This window comes from Camponotus vicinus, unplaced genomic scaffold (assembly GCF_025532165.1).
Source record: "Camponotus vicinus isolate PSW18456_S1 unplaced genomic scaffold, iyCamVici1.0 SCAF_8, whole genome shotgun sequence".
Taxonomy (NCBI): domain Eukaryota; kingdom Metazoa; phylum Arthropoda; class Insecta; order Hymenoptera; family Formicidae; genus Camponotus; species Camponotus vicinus.
In genome coordinates this window covers 12287150-12309254 of record NW_028141980.1, presented here as the reverse complement: position 1 = coordinate 12309254, position 22105 = coordinate 12287150, and the positions used below count along the sequence as shown (strand labels likewise).

The following is a 22105-nucleotide window of genomic DNA, read 5'->3' as shown; positions in this document are numbered from 1 at the left end:
TTCGATTTTGCTTTCATTAATTTATTATAGAATCATATTATGCACAATATTAAAATGATATATCTAAAATTTTACATAAATAAATATATTTATATTCTAATACGATGTTATTACATCAAAATGATGCTTATCTTTTTTAGAACTATCAATTTTTTTATGCCTTGAGTTATCTCCAAATATCGAACTAATATTTGTGATATGAACTGATTTGCTCAACATAATTTTTGCGGACATATGAGACATGCGACGTTCGCGAAATCGATCATGGGACCTCTCATTCATCTTCATCACTCATTTACGAGTGTAGCAGATATGTTCCGATGGTAATGAAAGCGTAGAAAGCGCTTGCACGTTGCAGCCGCAACCTATAACTCACTCCGTCGTATAATTTGGCAAGTCTAGCATCTCCGTAGGGTGTCGAAACGAATCGCACGCATGGATCGTCATAAATATTAATAGAATCTTTTTTTGGCAGGTTCCACACCGCGGAAGAAGATAATCATGTTGTTTACGCTGCCAATAACAAGCTCCGTCGTCGGACCTCACCGTGTACGAGCGAGGCCCGTTTCGAAATGGGGCCCCATAATTATGGTTGCCGCTAAGATTATCCCGATGCAACCGGTGCCCTGTTACGAACTGTCCGAAATAACCTCGTTTCTCATTAGATCGACGCGTGAAAATTACAGCAATCGAAGGTTAATCGAGCCAACATGTATATTTTATGTGGAATCATGTTAATGAAAAAATTACATCAAGTCTGAAATGTTACGATGGTAATAATTTATATAGATGATTGAATACGTATTTTTCTCAAAAAAGTGCAAATCATTTTATTGAAAACAATATTTCTCTTGATGGAAATAAATGTTTAATTTAAATTTAAAATTTTAAAATGATAGAAATAAATATTATATTAGAAAATATTATTTTAATATTATATAATCAATTTAATTAATATATTTTACGAAAAATTTAATTATTATTAAATGTATTTAATATATTAAATGTAAGTGTTATTAATAATTTTATAAGATATAAAATGTGATATTATTAATTCCTCAATATAAATCCGCCCCTCCTCTTTTACGTGTAATAAATGCAAGTAATATTAATTATATTATTTTGTATTTGAACATATTGCATTTAACTAATTATATATTTAATTATATTATAATCCAATGATATATTCAATTATGTTACAAGTTTGTAATAATATCAGTTTGTATGAAACTCTCTCTCTCTCTCTCTCTCTCCTCTCTCTCTCTTTCCTCTCCTTCCTCTCTCTCTTCTCTCCCCTCCCTTCTCTCTCTATCTATCACATGATTTATAATTAAATACATTTTTTCACCAGATAAATTAATTTTTCAGAAAGTCGTTGATTCAAATTTTCATTTGCTCGCTGACGCGGCCTCACCGACTAGAAAACTACAATTACATAAAGGAACCCAAGCCACTAGCGGCCATCTCCCCCTCTCTATCTCTCTACAAATTTTAAAATTATTAATTTAACTGTTCCCCTTTAACGCTACTGCGCTCGCGGCTAATATTTCCCTCAGAGACGAAGATGAGAGTGCGCAGGATAGAAACTATTAAATAAAGGAGACAAAAGCATAAAAGTAAAAAGGCGGGGAGACCATTGGACAGAGAGAAATAGAGAAAGAGAGGAAAAGACTAAAGGCAGAGTACCCTTGGTTACTGTGTAAATGAGGCGATGAACAAAGTTCCGCGTGCAAACATCAAATAAAGGTAGGTAACGCGGTTAGTTTCGGCCATGTGGCTACTCATGAAAATGTTGAATGACAAGCAAGAAAGTCATAAGCGAACGAAACTGATTTGTTTACGAAATCTATATGGCCTGAAACGATCAAGAACAATTTTAAATCTATTTCATCAACGTAACGTTAATTTCATGAACAGAGTTTACAATCTGAAATATTAAATTATTTTTATTTCTTTCTTTTTTTGGTACTCTCGTAAAATTTAACATTTCCTGGCAGCTTAATTTTAACGAGAATAACCTGACCATTGTTACTACACTTGGCAGTCTTATTTTTATTATGATTTTAATTAAGCTCCCGAAATATGGAGGCATGATATTAAAGCTTCGCGTATTCAACAACAGCGTCAGCATGTAGCGACATATATATCATAAATTGAATGAGAGCTGACCATAACACTAGAGTTGACAAGTATTATTCATAACTAACGCAGCTGAAAAGTACACGATACTCGGTGTTATAACTGGATTTTCTATTTTCCCGGAGGGATATCAGGGACGCTGCATCCGATTTTCACGGCAGACTGATCTGTCTCAATGCTATCTGTCCCTCCATTGCGACCAATCAAATTAGGAACGCTCGGTTGAACGGTCGAATGAAAATCTTCGATCGTTTTGTTACTCGTATTTTATTTCGCCAGCGTGTTGTGTTATGGCAAGAACAATTGTGGTACAATGCGTCGTTAGATTAGCGTAAATGCATATACCGTACACAATCACAAATGACGTATTATACTCTGTAATTTATCATCGATATTATTACCGCATCTATGAATGTCGTTGCAAACATTTGTATTCGTTAAAATAATTGAATAAAAAAATTTTTTATTAATTACTAAAAAATATGTTCATAATGTCAAATATGTTAATAATTTGATCAATTAAATATATTGTATATTAATAATTTGTATAATTTTTGTAAAACGTGTTTTTCCTCTCATTCTTTCTTAACTAGACTAAATAATAATAAAATAAAAAATTAATGAAACATATAAATTCGTGAAATATAAAACATATTGCAATATAAGGAATGTAAGAAAAATGATATGGTATTAATCATGTCCAATGAATAATTAAAAACATTCCTTTTTTATCTATCAAGAATAAATTAAATCTTACAAGAAATACGACGTTGCGTTTTTACGTTCAAGCCGTTACCTTCGTTTGGCGACTATCACGGGAACGAATAAATTTCCCGATTGACTGACTGGCGCACAGAAAAACGGACAGCGACCAGAGAAGAAGCCCAGACAAAAGGATGATTCGCGGATAACGGACGAGGTTGGAGAATCGCGCTGGAAGATAGAAGAGGCCGAGCAATCTCTTACGGTTGAGTTTGCACCACCCGGGGAAACCTCCCTCGATCACTCTGAATAATCATCGCGAGGCACACGAGGCTCTCGCATCATCGCTTCTGCGAAAATGAGAAAGTCGAGAGTAAAAATCTGCAAAAAGTGGAGAGGGGAAGGGGAGTACACGTACGTACAGGGATATATCGTGCACACATATGAAAAATCTCGGAACAAAGCAAGAACGACGGGTTGTGGAATAAAAATCCGGTATTTCTAATACCGCGGACAGGTGAGAAGAAGATTGATCTTGAAGGGCACCATTACATATGCGCTTGCGAGAGATAAAGCAAAACTGCATCCGTCGACAAAATGGTAACGTCGCGTAAAATCGCTCGCCCTCGTCGCGACAGTGCACCGCAATTTCAATAATGAAATTTGTCGCATCGCGTTAAACATTTTACTCGATATGCGAGCGTGGCTCGTTTAATGCTTGTAGTTAAATAACGAATCAAATGGGATGTTAAAGAATTATGCATTGTTCGCCCTCGAATTTTGTGCAGGATGATATTGCATTCCTCATATATTAATCTACCACGAATAAATAAATCGATTAAATCGATTGGCATTTATGCATAATTAAGCGATATTATATTAAATTAATTAAACGATAATAAATCACTAAATATATTTTTATCGACTACAAATAGAGCGCATAAAATGAACATATGATACGTCATTCCTCTGTAGCTACGTTAACGATACAGTCGGATAGCGTGATTTTCGCCACGTTGCGAAACTACGGTGCACTCGTCTCTCTCTTCGAATCTAATTCTGTTTTTCCACAGATGGGAAATCACGCAATTAACTGATTAACAAGGTGACTGTGTGTATTATGCCTCCGACAGAACCACGCGAAGCTCACGTCAACGATCGTCCAGTCGACTATTTTCCTTCAAATAAATGAAGATGTGAGATTCATGAGATCGATCCATATGAAAACGCAAGGTTTATTTAATTCTTTTACTTTTCTTTGACATGTACTAGCATAGTGGTGAAGTTCTGTTAAAATTAAATAATTAATGATAGCTATTTATGTTTGTTAATCAAAAGTCTTATTAGATATATATAATATATTTCACGATGTAATAATCAGTTTAATATGATTCTACATCGTTGAGTTGATAAAGACTAAAATTATTCAAATGTCTTGCCAATTTAATCTTTTCCAGCACTATTTCTCTTTTCCTTTCTTCTTTCTTCTCTTTCCTCACATATACATGGATATAAAAAGATATCTGTATCTCCGAACAAGAGTTTCAGAAACTACATGGATTTAGGAATTAATTGAATACGTAACGTAGGAAGAAGAAATTGAATGGCTTCGTTGGCAATAGATGCCAATCTATACAAAAGCACCAAAGAATTCGTAAGAAATGTATGAACATACAGTACCACAGAAGTCACGCAGATTCTTTTCACATGTCAACTTTTTAGTTTTTTTTCAATTTTTATTATTAAATATCTCTTTAAGAGAGAGAAAGAGTACAAAATAAAAATTATAATAAAATAAATTCTATTTAAAACAGTTTGAATAATAAAAATTTTTTTATACACATTGGAAAATTTTTCATTCTCTTCATTATATTAAAAATTAAAAATTAATAATATTATGAAATAAACAACGAAATAAACAATGATCTTTCTCTAAATTTTTTCAAGATCTGCGAAAGTCGCATGATTTCGAGCACCCTGTAAATGTATCTCGACGACGTTACCTAATGCATGCAAAGAGACGAAATCGCATATATAAGGAGAATAAAATATTCTTTCACATAAAATATACGTGCATGGATTGTTGCGAGCATTTTTTATGCGTATTTAATAAATCGCCAACATCGATAGGTGGTTAAATTTGCATTTTGCGAAACTGCGTACAAAACGGTGAGAAGACAGAACGTGAAACACGTGCGGCTGGCAGTAACATTGGGCAATCGAATTGTAGCTTTGTTGGGCAAAATCAACTACTACATAACTTCCAAACAGTATTTACTTTCCGCGGGGGTAAGAGCCGGCAAACTCTAACGTTCATTTGTCGAGAGTCATTTGAGTTGTTTGACTTGTTCTGTCTCTGTGCGGAGCAATTCTCCACCGACGAGTTTACCACACCCTGTCATCGGAAGACGAAGTTAATCCGTCAAAGCTCACTTAGAGCAATTCTCACATTTCTCATCGACATAGCATGGATATGTGTCCATATTATATTGCGATACATTTCCTACGTTTTCTGTAATTACACTTATTTCAACCTTTTCAATAAATTCTCCAATAAATTTTCTAGTTATTATTAATAATACAATATTTATTTTTCCTCTTATTTAATGTAAACGATACGATTAAGTACGAACATTAATAAGGTAAAATTAGATACATGTTAAGCACTAAATGGAACAACAATTACTTTTTTAAATTAACGTGTTAAAAAAATAATGCCCGCTCATGCGGATAAAAATATGTCTTACCGTCTGATGCCGATGAGAATTTTCGAAAATATTTGCGGACGAGCGTATTGAACTTCGAATTTGGGGTGAAAGGGCGCAGCGGTGCTGTATGTCGCAGGCGAAAACGCCGCGAGCCTTTTAAAGCCCTCTGTTATCCCTGGCGGGCTCCCGAAGGACACTCTTATCTGCCGGCCGCTGTTTGCTTTGCGGATCTTAACAGGGTAACGTTCGCCGCTAGAAACGGTCCAGGAGAAGTTCCGCATCGACCGGCCGAGCGACGAGAGCGCGCGTGGAAGGAAGGACGAATAGTGAAATAACAGGAGCGAAATGCGCGAGGGAGAAAACGGGGAAGAAAAGGGCAGACGGGCCCAGCGTGCCCGGCCTCCAAGAGGAGAAACGGCCATTCGGATAAGACGACAATCCGCTGCGCAAATGCCACTGGGATTTAGATCGGACGTCTCTAATGGCAGCGGGATTTCAATGGCAAATGGCACCTGCCAGATCCTCGCCGCTTGTTTGGCCAAAGGATTTGCGAAGTCTGACGGGACAGGCGCGCGCGGAGAAGTATCCAGAAAAAATTAAAGACCCGCTAAAGAATTCCGTTAATCTCGATCTATTCCGCTCGACTGATCGTTCCGTCGTCGGGAAAATGGAGTTCTTGCATGATTAAATAATGGAAAGAGTTGCTTACGCGTAATAACTTGGAACTGACGCGAGAATGTTACTGCGTCTACAAAAATTTATGTGATATCGTGTATAAAAGTAGAAATTCTTTATACTTCTATATATTTTTTTAATAATGCAATATGCAAATGTCATCTGTAGAAAGACTTTTTATACCAAGTATTATCGATATTGAATTAAAATTTGTATATAATACATATGTGATATCTTCTTGTATTTAAATTAAAAAGTATATTAAAAAATTACGAGGCAAAATTATTTCCAATCAATAATAAAAAACATATTATAGAATAAACATGTGCATTATTATACAGAAGTCAACGAGGACAAAAACAAGATCTAACGACGATGGTAGTTCTCACGACTTCTCGATTCAACCCCGTCGAACTGATCACTGAAACAGAAGCGACAAAAAATTGTCCCTGTAACCGGTGCAATCTCGATAAGGCGGAGATGTCGTCCGGGCAAGGACCGTGGCGAGTAAACAATCTAACAAGCAAAAAAAGTCCCTTTTATAGCACGAACGCCTCCCTTCCGCTGCTTGTTAAGAGCGCCCTGCTTCTAGACTGCTTCCTTCCCCCGGAAGAAGGAAAGAGAACTATAAAAGAGAAAGGGATAGAAAAGAGAACGGTGAGAAACGACGGGGGAGGGAGTCGCGTCCTTCGTTAAGGGACGTCAGTGTGGCACCTGGTGCACGATTACGCTGGCAACGCGCGCACATGGGGTTCGCGTAGTTCCGGGGGTTGAAGGGCTGTTGGATGCCTGACGACATCATGACGGATGGGAACGTCAGTGTCTGCTCTCCTCCTACGTCGGAGCTCGAAACGAAAACACCGCGTATCGAACGCGTTTTGCTCGTTGTCCACTTTCGAGCTCTGCGTGGTCTCGCAATGCCAAAGTTTCGCGTCGCCATCGATCATCCGACGATCGCGTCTTGTGTATGTTACGAGAAAGAAAGATGCCCTGAGGGTCGATCGGGGTCGCAGGAAGGATAATCTTACTAGGAACACAATATCGATTGAAATGCGGTGTCGGGCATTAATAGCTAGAATGAAATCTCTGAGCTGGCTGTAGTGTCTTCTCAAATTGAATATTTTAAAGATAAAATATCTCGGAGCAAGAATTCGTCGTTCTGAATTTAGAGTGTAAAAATTGAATTGCAGCAAAATATATAATGCAAAAACTTGAATTTTTTATAAGAGATATGTGAGAAATGTTTGATAAATCTTGTTATCCAAATTTAATAATCCAGATGCATATGAAAATTATGAGATTCATTTGCCTAATATAATATAAGATTCATAATCTACTCATCGAAATAAAAAAAAATTTAATTTCTAATATTTAAATATCTGACGAATTGTTCAACATACGAAATTTATTAAAAATTTTCGATTTTTGCTAAATTCTATCTAGATATTAAGGAGCGTAGAGTTATTATGAAAGTTCCTAGCGAGATATAAAGCATCGCGGCGAAAAACCAAAGAGAAAAGGCCACTCGCCTGCGACAAAAGCTCTCCGCTGAATCATTACGCCCTTACGAGCTCTTTGATTTATACGTGGGGAACGTCGTTTCTAAAAGACGACAAAGAAATTACTCGGCATTCGTAGGCTCGCTCTATTCGTCGGCGAAGGGTCGCGAAAGCAACGGGCGTCGTAAAAAGCAAACTTCTCCGTCACGGCCCAATTTCACGGGATCTTAAAGTCGCGAATAACTGTTCGCGCCTCCGAGAAATCTGATAAATGTCAACTCATGGATAAAAGATACTGGAGCACATACATCAAGTGTGTAAAACATATAACAAGCTATTTTAGTTTCTAATAATATAAAAAATATTCAATCTAATTGGAAGCCTAGAAAAATAATTGTTTAAAGAAAAATTGCGATTCTTATTAACGAACTGAAATTATGTTCCAATAGAATTTTGATAGACTAGTTTAATTAAACGCGGACATGAAAATACTCTATTTTGCAATTAAAGATTATAAAGATATACAAATCAAAATAAAAATATCAAAATCATAATATAGTATATCATAATATATATTTTGTATTAGTATATTATTTTGAAAATTCAGAGCATGAAAAAAGTCAATATATAACGACAGGAAGAAATATTTCAAAAATATTAATGCATTACTGCAAATAACAAGCAAATACGTGAAAAGATAGAAAAATGCTGCTGTCTTTTCGCGCTAACAGGAGGAAGGAAAATTTGATGGGTTTTAATTCTAAATGGTTTTAATCCTAAATTCGAATACCGAACGCCATCCCTCGATAATCCATTATAGTTCTTGCATCCTCCCTATACCCAACACGCATCCCGTTCGTGACTCGTACGTTTTCTGGAATTTATCAGACAGGATTGGATCGTAAATGGGTTTTATACGGCACTCCGGTCCGAGGGTGGACTGCAAAAACGCATTCGGGGGATAGAAAACATACCGCATGACAAAGTATCGTCATCAATGAGAAAATACAATTATCCATCGTATAATATATCTAAAAGTCTAAATCTTTACACATATATGTTATATATTTTTCTATATTAAACAATTGATCAAGTAGCTTTAATACACCTTATAATTAAAACAATTTACGTTACTATATATTTAATCATTCAAAAGATTATTAAAATCCTTGCCGTCATAATTAGAGAAACTACACGAGAGTGTCTACTTGTGATGGCTTTTAAATCGTTACCGGGCAGCAAAAATATAAAACTGTGAATTTAAGGGGAGGTAACGAGTCCCTTCAAAGTCAGAGAGCAAAAAAGAACTCGAGACGGCTAGCGCAATCCCTATGTCATATTTACGCACTTGTGGTAGTCGTGCCAAATTCCACGTTCCACCACGATGAGGCACGAAAGCGACGACGCGGGAACGTTAAGGGCGAAGGGAAAGAGGGCAGGACCCCTTTAATCTTCGCGGATCAAAACGTCGCGGCGGCACGAGAGACGTTCCCTCGCCTAGGCAGTACGTGATTGCTTCGTGTATTCGAGTGGAAGCCTAACGGCATTTCAAAGGGATGGGCACCGCAAGGAAAATTGCATTGTAATTAAAACCGCCACCACCGCCACTTCCTCGTTGCATCGCGCTATTCCATATCGTGACCAAAAATGCAAGTGCGCCAAATGCATTCACGCCGCAAACATGAATCGCGACACCATTGATGACTTTCCAATGAATGATATAATTAAAAGAATCAGACTACAATATCAAAAATATTACAAAAAATCCGCAACTATTTAACAATTATTAATAAATAATACTGGTCACAATTTTAAATTAAATCGCGCAAACAACAAAAAATTCGCAATTTAACATTAAGGTGATCTTAATCTAAAGAATAAAATAGTATGAGATAAATAAAAAAACTTATTAATTTAATTATCATGATAGAATTAGCTTACGAATATATTTGTAAAAATATAATAAGATATATAATAGTTATATTGTATCGTTATTATATCATTGATAGACGCATGAATAATTCATTGGAGTTGCAATATTCATTCGGCTTGTCTGTAATTTTTCTTTGGCAAGGAAGGAGGAAGGAAATCTACGAACTATAAAAAAGCAACTACAAAATAAGCAGAGAAAATTCACAGTAAACTAGTCTAATGTAGAAAAAAGTGAGAGATAGCTGCTCGCAATATTCCAATAATTACATTAAGGCGAAGATAATGGTTACGATGAGCAATAAATTAACCGTAACGAACCATAAATTAAACGTAATCGCCTTCAGACTTTAATTGGCTTTTAATAAGCCACGTTAATTCGATTGTCGTCAAGCTTCATTCCAACTTCTTGCCGCGACAAAGATATAAATTTGCTCGATTACGGGAATTCAAACTGTAACGGATTATACTTTGGACTTTGTTAAAAATTCTATAACTTTTAAAGTTACGAGACAAAAGGATTATTTTATCTTTCTTTCTTTTAATTTTATCTTATATAGTTAATATTATATGATTAAAATTTAGATTCAATTTCTTTTCAATCAATTTAAGTCACTCAATAAATTTACTCATTATATATCTGTTTGATAATTTAAAAGGAGTTATCGATGCAATCGTTCATCGACTCACCCTAAGCCAACATTAATGGAGATGGAGTTTGATTTCTTTCAAGACGATAGGCAGGGCAGGCCAGTATCGTCCCGATGAAGTGAGTTTCGCTTCGGTAACGCAATTTCGTGCGCGAGCACGAGGAAAACTGACCCTCGCAAATCCGGAAAAGGTCATCATCGCCCTTCGGTTTTGGCGAACGCGCTCGACCCTCCATGCCATAAACGGATTGTTAGCATTGATTAAAGTGCACTGTGGATTTATGCGGAACGTTTCTTCGTTCACCGTATCCATCCAGATCCCAGTTCATTGCTCTCTATGCAATAAGAGTGATTTCTCCGAACGCGTTAAGTGTCGGAATGGTTTACGTCCTGCGTACCCCAGAACCGGGGAAAATTATTTCCGATCGGTCTCCGGTACGTCGAGGGTAGACGTCGCATTGTATCGAAACTGCTTATAAATCTTAATTAAAGTACGCCTTGCGCACGGTAGGACTTGACCGATGTGCATGCTTCACAAGATACGACAGACGCAATCGGTCTGCGACCAACAAATTGGAAGACAAAAATGCTTGATAAGAAATTATAGGGAATGCAATTAGTATTGCTATTTTTTACGAACGTTTAAAAATAAAAAAGAGAAATATTTAAAAAACAACGGAGTCACTGATAGCAATAACCTTTTAAATATTATTCCATTGTAAACTTTTTCCAATTTTTAGATATTCTAATCGTTCCACTAACAAACCTACCGAGCAGCTTCATGCATTTCCCGTATATGCGAAAGATACTGATTTCCATCGTGAAGATACCTTGGTTAGGGCTTTTACAGGAAAATTTATAGCTCCCATAAAGCATCGTTTTTTTCCCGCGTCGGCATCGCAATCTCAAGCTACCGACTAAACAAAAATCCAGACGAGAAAATAATTTGCATCTTATACGTTGCACGCAACGTTTCGAAACTTGAGCCTTCCCGTAATAGTGGACTCCTTTATTTTCGGTTATCCAAGGAGTGCTCGGGACAGGAGGTAGACTACGTCTTTTCACTTTTCCGAGACGACTATTTTTTTCCCAAGCGGCGCTCAAGGGAGACAGACTTGCATAAAAGGAAAGCCTTTCCTTTCTGCGCATATTATGCTCGCCTAATGCGCGCGAGTGACGCATAATGGACGTCAGATGCCATGCTGTATATGTGCGAACAACCTTCCTAACGAAGCAGCTCGCCTTTTCCTTCTTCGTGTCATGACACGCGACTTGCATAAATGTTTTAAGCTCTAAAACTGCGTAGAGAGAATCATTATGTTATAATGTTACATAATTTAAAAAACGCGAATAAGAAACGCGCTTTGTTTTTTATTTTTTTTTTTAATTTTTTTTACGCAACATCAATGCCTCGTGAAATATGATATCGAAAATAATCGCGAAAGGAATGATAATAATATCGGAATAAAAGTTGGAAGTGCTTTCATCACGCTAGCGTATATCAGAGACCCTCATCGATGCTAACAATGTTATCGATAAAACCTTTTTATCGAGACTCCGTTTGCGACACTATTATTCGCGACTTACGATAATTAGACAAAGTAATTAATTTCTCGACGCACAAAGAAAAATGAAGCGACAGAGCTTCCCCCAACAACGATCAGGATGACACGATAAAGCAAAACGAGAGACTGCACCGGTCAAAGGGGGGAAAATAATTTCCCTTTGTTTATTATCGCCTGTTTGACGGGGAAGGCGAGCGGGGGAAATATCTCCTCCGGACGTGCCCCGCTGAGCTTCTCTCGAGCGGAAGTAACGGCGGTGAGTTTTTATGCGTTCGCGACAATTAATTACGAGGCGCGGGTGAAATCGCGGCCACGCGATTCGCGGATCCATCAGAAGGCAAGCCGCCGACCGATACAGCGCGCCGATGAACGGCCCTCTCGTTAACGCGTGTAATTAACGAACTGCTATCGCTAATTACCAGGCGAACGGGGTTCACGGACGAATTTCTGGGGATCCGCTCTAATTACCCGCGCTAATCTGATTAACTAAATGCGCGCGCCCTTCCACGACTTTTTCTCGATCCACGCGAGTAAACGAGCGCTCCTTCTTCTACGACGTCGCGGTAGCCATTCGCGTGCGTGTCGCGGCGACGTATCACGTAAAAATGTCGTTAATGCGATCGATCCGGGTGGTCCCTTTCTCGCGATTCCAAAGCATTTCGGACAAATTGCACTCTGACACGCGCTCCTCCCGGCTGACCGCGGCGCGTGGCCGCCCGTGGCTTCTCGTGACCGTACGTGATCGAGTCGTGACCAACGCGTGCGAGGGATCAAACACGGCTATAAGAGCTGCGGTTACCCTCCGATGTACGGTGAGGTGAAACGATTCTACACTTCCTATGAGACTTTCTTCGTGTTAGTTAATAGTTGAGCAATTTTTTAGATCCTTCAGGAATGTGCCATAAACATTTTTCTTATTTTCTACGTCTCGTTAACCTACCGATATTCTCGTTTGCGGATTCCGTAAAATCTATGACAATCGAGTCGCGGAAACTCAATATAAATGAAATGTACGACTCGAAGAATGAGTCCGTTGTCATTCCTAACGAATCGCTGAAGATTTTATCTTTCTGTCGGAAGCGAGCTCCAGTACCGCTTAATGGCCTGGGAGACAAACGCGATCTCAATGATGATCTCCACACGGCCTTTTCTTTCTCTCGTGCACGATGGCACAGGGAATCACCAACCCGCCCGTGCATCCACCCTCGTTGAAGCCGTGATTTGATTCCGGAGACTCATCTTCTCGATTGGGGGCGCACTAACTTTTCAATCAGCCGTCAACTCCGCGGTTACGAGAGGATGGAGTGGCTACCCCTCAATGACGTGCATCGGAATTTCTCTTCGAATCGTGTTGCCAATAGTGTCATTACAATTAAAAAATGTTTGACGTGATGTCTCGAAAAGTATACTCTTTTTTTATCAGTCATATTTTGCTATTACAGTTTTCAAGACGTGTTAAATGGTGTTAAATGAGAATAATCAATCAATTATGTTCTCGAAAGCTTTTAAAATATAAAATATGACGGCAAAAAAAAACTTTCTTAAAAATTATATATCGATATTAAACAGAAAAATAATTAAAGAAAAATGTGAAAAGATAAAACAAAATTAATTCGATAAAAAAACAGTTTCATCTTGTTATTATTTCTCAAAAATTATTTTAGAAAAATCTCTAAAATTCAACATAAAGTTCTGGGCCTAATCATTAAAAATGCTCACTGATATAAACTTACTGATACAAATGAATTAACAGGATAATTGTTTTTATCGCGAAATGAGCATGTATGAAAGATGTTCTCACGAGACATATGCAATAACACACTATGAATCGCAAGCGTGTGCATATAGTTACATGCCGATAGCGTGGGAACCACGAGTGTGCGTTCTTAAATGCCGTACGCTCTGAAATTTATACACATTCACGACCCGACGCTATTAAAGTGGAAATAACGCAAAGAGATTGCCAAAGGATCTTTTGAACGCTTCAATATTTCTGAATTATTGCACATGCATATATTTCAATCCTACATTCCCACATTATTTATCAAGATATAGTCATGTACAATCATGCCAAACTATAATAATAAAAATATAATATGATAAATATCATATACTAAATAATTTTTGTATATAAGTTTAGTATTTATTCATACATCTTATCTTATTCATATCTCTTTATCGCATATATTTTTTAATATTAAATTAAAAATAAATTTTAATAATTTACCCCTATTAAAATCTTGAAAATGTATCTCGATACGAACAGAGTTTCGTAACTCCATTTTCGCTTGATGTTCACTATATTAAAATTGAGCAATGGTATCGCGGCGTGTAAAAACGACCGAATCTCGAAGGAAAGAATGTCGAGCTTTTACAGGGAAAACCGCAACGGCGTGGAAAAAAGTGGCATACTGGGCTGAAATCGTCGCAAATGAGACAGACTGCGAATTCCGGCGGAATTCCTGAACATGGAAATCCGACGAGCACACGTCGATCCGACCACAATATATCGTGTCCGAGGACCCTCGCGCCCACGGCCGTTTCGAGAGTGGCGAGGAAGTTTTGTCGATACCCGTGAACATTCTCTGGACCTATAACGAATTCCGATACGCCACGCGGAGTTTAATATCGAAACTGCGAATATTAACTCATTTAAAATCATTTATCGCGCATATTACTCGCTAATAACGCGCCCGACACTTTGGCAAGCGCGCGTGGAACCGAGAATTTCGCGTATAATGGACCGTAAAATATAACAGAATAATCATTGAATATCATTTCACTTCGCGAGAAAACGACGAGAAGAGTTATACGTTTCAAACCGCAAATTCGCGTATGATCGTTTATGAGTTTTCTCGGTCCAATACGACTATACGTTTATTGTATAGTAGATAATTATGAAAATACATCATATATTTATGATATTGATAGAGGAAATTTTCATTGTTATTTAAAAAAATTTAAGTAATCTCTATTACTTAGTAATCATAAAATTCATTTATTGATAATATGGGCTTTTTAAGCTTTTTAATATTATTAAGTTTTAAATATTTATGCAAAAAAATTAATGTTTTATATCATGATTTCCTTGAGAAAAAAATAATGTTAAATGATAGAATGATATGTAGAGAGAAAACAATTATCTTCTTTTATCCGATTACTTTGGTAAGGATGAAAACTTTTTTATGGTGAATCAAGAAATGGATGAAATGGCTTACGGAAAAATAGGAAGATTGGTTCAGCCATGGTTAAGGGGAAGGAAAATGGCAAGCGCGCCGACAACGAAAGTACGACGACAACGATTATTTCACTTTCCCAGCAAATGGCACATAAACATAGCCGCAGGGGATGCGGAGGGAGAATTGACGTCGGATACGGCAGGCAACCCGGGTTAACCAACCGAATAGAAGTATGATTTATAAGAAGGAGGAGTTTACCTCACGGTAAAATGAGAGTTCTTGCAGTTCGTGAAGCTGCGGCAGAAACATCAACCCTGGAAATGTACTGACGCGTCTGTTGCAGCTCTACCGTTTAATAAAACGAGTAAAAATAATTTCGATATGTCCTTCTCAATTTTGTATATTATTTTGTATTTTTCTTTAATAGTATCACTAAATAAAAATTTCCTTTTCCTCTAGATCTGTTTTTTTAATAAATGTAATATTTACTTATCGTCGAAAAAATATGAAGAGTGTTATTTTTAAATATTTGTAATCTTTCCTATCTTTTTCACAATTTTTATTTATTGTTATCTATTTTATTTCTGTTTTATTTCTTTAAAATAATTTTTGATCATTTAATAACTGTATGATTAATATATATATAAATTTTTTAACTATTAAATTATGTCAAAATTTATATAAGACAATTTATATTAAAATTTTCTTTATTTTTGAAATTTAAATATAGCGTATATTCTGTTATCGAAAGTATTTGCGAAGATTCCATTTCCATTTTTACCCTTTTATTGAAAGGAACCCCTACGCGACGCAAGGGATCGCAAAACGTGGTTTGTCGCAGAAGTAACAGTTTCCTAATGCACTTAACGATCTCGACGCTCCTCCGTATCGTTCGCTGTTTCACGGTCATTTCTCTCCGATCCTGAAATTAGTGGGGCGGAAAGATACGCGAATCTCGGATATATTCTCGGCAAGTGGCGGGCAACCGCCCAAAACACTCCCGCCGAGGTTCCGGAAGTAAGAGGAGTTTCAGAGGTGGAAGGCGAGGGAGGATTTACGGCCGCTTTGTTTCTCGTCAGACGGTCGGTCGGAAAAGAAGCCGATGCGCGGCCGGATGAGATTGCAACTCGATACGCTCGCTTTCGACCCGAGAGACTTCATTAATACAGGCGAGTTTGCACGTTGATAGGAGGCGGGCAGACGAGCGATCTCGCCGGCGAGGGCGCCCGTTTCTTGGCGATAACTGGAAATTCTCTACACCACCGCAGATTTGTTATGAGGATATCGTTATCGTGTGACAACTGTGCGCGTGTAATTACAGAGTTGCAGCGTATCGCATGTGCGTTTGCGTATATGCAACGACGAGCAACTCTCTTTTAGAACAACGTATACTTGCGCTTTTCAAGCAAGCCGTATCCACGATAGCTTTCGCAACTATCTTTATAATAGCTTACAATGCACATTGATATTGGCTTCGAGTATTGCTACAAGAATATGAGCAAATTTTGTAGTTCTTATCTAAGATATTTAATTTCGAATAATATTGCGGAATTTTTGTTAAATTTTATTATTGCATATAATTGATATATAAGATTTTTAGATATTATTTTTAGATTTTTAGATTATATATAAAATTTTTAGAAATAGACTAAAAAATTTTTTAATTAGAGACTTTCGGGATCTCTACGATAATCTGTTACCTATCGTCTCACTCAACGGAATCATCTTCCGTCAACGGCAAGATTGCCTGGCGACAACTATGACCGAATCCGATTAATCAGTTCGAAAGATCTTTCCGCGAGCCGCGTTGCGGAGCAATTAAAGGGCAGGATTAATTGCGGCCGCATGCCGGGAAAAATAAGTCCATAAATTAACGGCGCTCCACGTCGTGCTTCCCTCTATCCCCCCTCTCTCTCATTCTCGATTCACCCCCGCAGAAATCCCCTGCTCAATCTTTTCTCTTGCCACGGATAACTTATTGCTCCGACAACGCACTATGCATTTCCGAAGCGATTAAGCTGCCACACGGTTTTTTCCGCGTCTCCTCCCTCATCTCTTTCTCCCTGTTTCCCTCTACCAGCCTCGGCGTGTCGTTACGATTGTGCGACGGGAAATTCTGGAAAAGTTCCCGCGGGAATTTTGCGAAGCCGATGGTTGGGACAGCGATCCATTCTCGCACTGTATCGCGTGATTTCGCGATTATAATGCCAACCGAGTTGCAAGTGATTTTACTAGTAAGAATATCCAAAGGGAATTTCATTGTCATGGAAATATATAATTTTTAATCGACGCTAATGTTCTATTATAATTGTCCAATGTTATTTTATAAAGTAAACTTTAAATTATAATAGGTAGTTATTTAAGAGAATTGATTATAAGTACATTTATAATGTACATTTATTATGTTTATACGTTCTTTCGACAAGCGTATTCTCACAAAGAGCATCGCAGATCTCAAAATCAGAGACACTATTCCGAACCATTCTTCTCCACCCTTCTTCTCTACCGCCAAAATCGCGAGGGACGAAGGTTTTGGCCATTGGAAAACGCTGACTGGGAAGTAACTGCCTGACGGTGAGGGACGCCGACGTTTTTTTTATGTGACACAAAGTAGCACTTTACCAAATGACCCGAATCTTTCTGGGGGTGCGACCGATGTCGTTGACATTGCACGAAATCTTACGCGAGAGCAAAATCGGGAATTCGTTTCTTGAAGTCACCATAAAGTACGACGCAAGCTCCTGCGTTTTCGAATCTCTCGTATTCCCATTCGCAAATGTATAACATTAATTTCATAGTCGATCAATCGCGACTTTCACGTCAATTTCTTTGTGATTCGAACAACATGCGTCGATATCTCTTTTAGAAAGTTTGAAAATTAATATCATATACTAGTTTGATAATTAATATCAATAAATATAAAACATAAGCAAGATGCAATTTCCTACGATTATAAAAACTACGAGATTACAAAATAAATTTAGAAAAAAATCTCGTAAAAAATAAGGCAGAGGAACGATATCGACAACTTATAAATCTTATCGCGCCAGCTAAGGGTCTCAACGACGTCGTTAGAAAAACGTAGGGCAAGATGGAGTCAATCTCTAGCGGCAAGTGCACCATTCGTTCTAGCGTATATACGTGAGATGCGCAGGTATGCGCCGCGCCATATATCCGGTTTATAAATATTAAACCGAGATCACTAGGAGCTTGGAGGTTGGTATCATAAGATGCTGCGTTGCGCATTGAGGAGAGGATTATGGGGGATTTGCGGACCGTATCCCTCGTTCCACAATGTTACCCTTATACCTTCACGCGCAAACTTGCTACTAGAGCGTGCACGCGGTGTCTTTCCTCCTCCTCCTCCTCTCCCTTGCTCTCCTTTGCTCTCTCTCTCTCTCTTTTTTTCTCTTTCTCTCATCGAGCAATATAACCATACACTCTCCACAGTTATATCCGCAACATTATGCTGGTATTGCATGTATGACGCCGATGAATAATAGCAACATGGCCGCGTATTTCCGCGACGGAGCGACTGCGGAATCATTTCGATTGATTTTCCGATGTGATTCGTCGGATTGCGAAAGGGGGACCAAGAATTTCTCTACGCAATTTCTCGAGGGGTCGCCGATAGCGTCGGGATTATGGCAAGCGTGTCGAGAGTCAATCGGTCGTTGAACGAATTAGAGCCCGCCTCGGGACACGGATTATATTAATCATGTCACCACCTTGTAATCCTGTGCTCTCCTGTCGCGTTCTTTTACAAATCGATCATTGTCGCAAACGTTAAGTTCAAATTTTTTAGCAATCGTTTTAATTATCAGAATGTTTCATCATTCAAATAGTTTCTGACAGCAAAATATTAATCATAAAAATTATTATTTTTTATAAAAAGTTTTTAACAATCTAATATTTAAATATTGAATTAAAAAATATGAAAATATATTTCACTTAAATTATTAATATTACATTTAATATAATACTATAATATTTAACAAAATTATGTAATTATTATATTTAATTTAATTTAATATTAATTGAAAATATGGAAATATTTAAGAGTTTTTGCTTCTCTTACTACAATCCTAAAATCAATGCAAATAATATAAACATATAATATGTATAATGTTTTAAACAACGTAAAAAAGATGAAACTATACCGTACTCTCTATTTTTCTCCTTCTCTCTCTCTCTAAAATAAATATTAAATTTATTATTTATTAAAACGATATGAATATATACTGTGCGCGGAGTCATAAGAAAATGTCTCGCACCCGTGTTTCATTTACATTGCCGTCCGTCACGAAAAGGGATTGAAGAGCCGTGAGGGAGTAAGTTTACACCCTAGTCGTATGCGCACGACTTCTCGTTATTAATTACTCCAAAATCCAGAAGCTGTCAACGGGCCGCAGCTCTGCGGCGTACAGCTACGAAAACAACGTCAACGCGAATTTCAGAGACGTATGCTCTTAGACACTAATTGTACAAGATCAATCTAAAGTTTTATTGATTACTTGTCGCTCTTTCTGGTTATCGCAAGCAACTTCGTTTTTTGATACAACACCGCGGCAGAGAGATTGAAACTAACATAATCTCGATGATATTTTATTATCGGTGTTGAATTGATAATGAAAAAAACGAGACGTCTACTTATAGTATATAGGATATAAAAATAGACTATAATACTTTGTGTGCGAAGGTTTACGATGTACGATAAATGAAAGGATAAAAGAAGGGCGCAAGGATAATAGGCGGGAAGAAATAAAGTAAGAATGAAGAAGCGGAAAAAGGCCGAAAAAAATAAGAATTTAGTCAATTTACCATAAAGTCGATGATTTCTGCCGGATATTATCGGAAAAGCCAGAGAAAAAATATTGATAGTGATACATACGACGAGAAACAAAGTTTCTAAAAATTACACATCAATGAAATTGAGAGATAAAAATTCTTTTTAAAAATAATTTATATTTTATATTGAGAAAAAAATATAATCTTGATGTTTTATTACTATTGATAATGGTTACATTTAGGATCTCATGTTAATTATTTTTATATATATGAGTAAGATAAATCTTTTATTCTACAATGACATGTGTGTAACACTAACATAATGAAATAAAACTATATCTCTTTCTTTTAATCTTCAACATAAATCTTTCTTATTTTCGTTCTATATTTTTGTATTTATTTTAATAAAAAAGAAAAATAAATCTACGCTCATCACAATCTTGCGGGGAAAAAATGCCTCAGAGTACAATTTCTGCCTTTCGTTATGAGTGCGAATTCATGAATGCGCTATTTCGGCCAGTACACTTTCTCCACTACCCACTAACAGCCCTTGAAACGCTCCCGCGGACAAGAAACGTCAGTGATATGCCTCCGGCTGGGTCTATCTCGTTTCGTAAAATGTGATAATTAAAAAAGCGCGACCTTTGTCTTCATTTACGACGACGAAATGAAACGTTCGCGTTAAAAATTCAATTAAACACAGACAGAGCATTGCGCCGGGGACGGTGAACTCGGGGCGCGCGCGTGACCTGCACAGCTTGAGCGTAAGAATGCGTATCATTGCGTCTTTCTGGCGGAACAAAAAGAGGAGGCATAAGAAATAGAAAAAGCCAGCGAAGATGCCAACGCTAATTTTACTTGACATTAGACTGTAATTTGTGATACAGTTTATGTCGAGAGTCGTAAAAATAAAATCTGCTTTATTATTAATTAAAGTTTGAGAAAATTATTTAACAAAATTTTAATTTTAATTCCACAAATTTGATTCGGAGACAATATCATCAAGATATGTAGAAGATAAAAAACAGATACGAAGCATCTAGTTAAATTTTCGTTAAAGAAAAATCGGCTCCGAAGTCGCGGTTAAAGAAATACCCCTGGCAATATCCCAGGAGGGTATAATCGTCCCGTTACCATCGGCTTTTTACGAATCCGTTCGTTCGGTCCACGGTTGAAAATTAAAGACGTTGTACCGGCTAGATCAGCAAGAAGAATGATAAAGAAATTTTCGATGATAAATCATTCCTCGCCGGCAAAGCGGCAAAAATGCTCGCCGGCGCAAAAACTTTAAGACGCGTGCGGTTATCCGACGATAAATCAATTTTTCGTTACCAACGCGCAGCGATCGTAGCCGGATGCGCGAATGACAACAATGATGGAAAAGGGGACCGAAAGTATATAGGGTTGAAAAATTAAACAAAAACAATAGGCGCGGGTACAATGAGAAAATAAGCACCCATTGATAATGCCACGAATCACAAGTCCGAGGCCCGGCAACAATGGGACATCAGAATGGCTATTATGCCCAGGGTAGACTCAATTATTTTAAGCCACTTTTGTGCCGCGCTAATGAAGCGAACAAAGCCGAATATTAAAGCAACCTCCTATCTGCCGTCACGCTTATCTTCACTGTTCTCAACGCCACGCTAACGTCTTCAATAAACTTTGACCTACCAAGTAGTATTTCCGCCTTAATCTCGCGAGAAATAAATTTCAAATAATTTCAGGATCACTTAGAGTAGAAAATAAGAATATGAGATTCCCCAATTATATACTGCTTTTAACTAGTCTAAAATAAAATCATACTTTACTGTTTTTAAATTTCTATTTATTAGAGTAGAAAATAAGAGAATATGAGATTCCCCCATTATATACGCTTTCAACTAATCTGAAACAAAATCATACTTTATTGTTTTAAATTTCTATCTTATATATTCCTATCTTCCTCTCTACACTTTTCTCGAGAAGTGAAATCAGCTCTCCATTTCAGAATTATCGAGAAAATATAATTTTGCTCGCGAAGGACGAAGCTACCGCGATATATAACGGCGTCTTTAAATTCTCCTGGGGCGCGAATAAAGTACCCGATACATTCGCACTCGCTTTGCGACATCGTTGATCCGGGAATAAAACACAAGCGTAGCCGTCTCATGACTTTTACAAAAATGCCATCGATATCGCGATGGGAGCCTCACCGTCCGTGTGAAAAATTCTTTGACGAGTAATCCCGTGACGACGAAAGTATTGACACTCTCGATATCACTCGAGTAG

The 22105-nt window shown here is 37.4% G+C and overlaps 1 protein-coding gene and 1 long non-coding RNA gene across 10 annotated transcripts in view; one reads left to right on the top strand and one right to left on the bottom strand.

The window, feature by feature from the left end:
* Positions 1-2558, top strand: part of LOC145975877 (uncharacterized) — a 277761-nt gene extending 275203 nt beyond the window's left edge. The window contains exons 2-4 of the long non-coding RNA XR_014440106.1: positions 141-392; positions 476-773; positions 1369-2558. This is a non-coding gene — a long non-coding RNA (uncharacterized LOC145975877). The remainder of the gene's footprint in view (positions 1-140; positions 393-475; positions 774-1368) is intronic.
* LOC145975871 (uncharacterized) overlaps positions 1-22105 on the bottom strand; it is a 322438-nt gene that overhangs the window by 210810 nt on the left and 89523 nt on the right. The window lies entirely within an intron of this gene.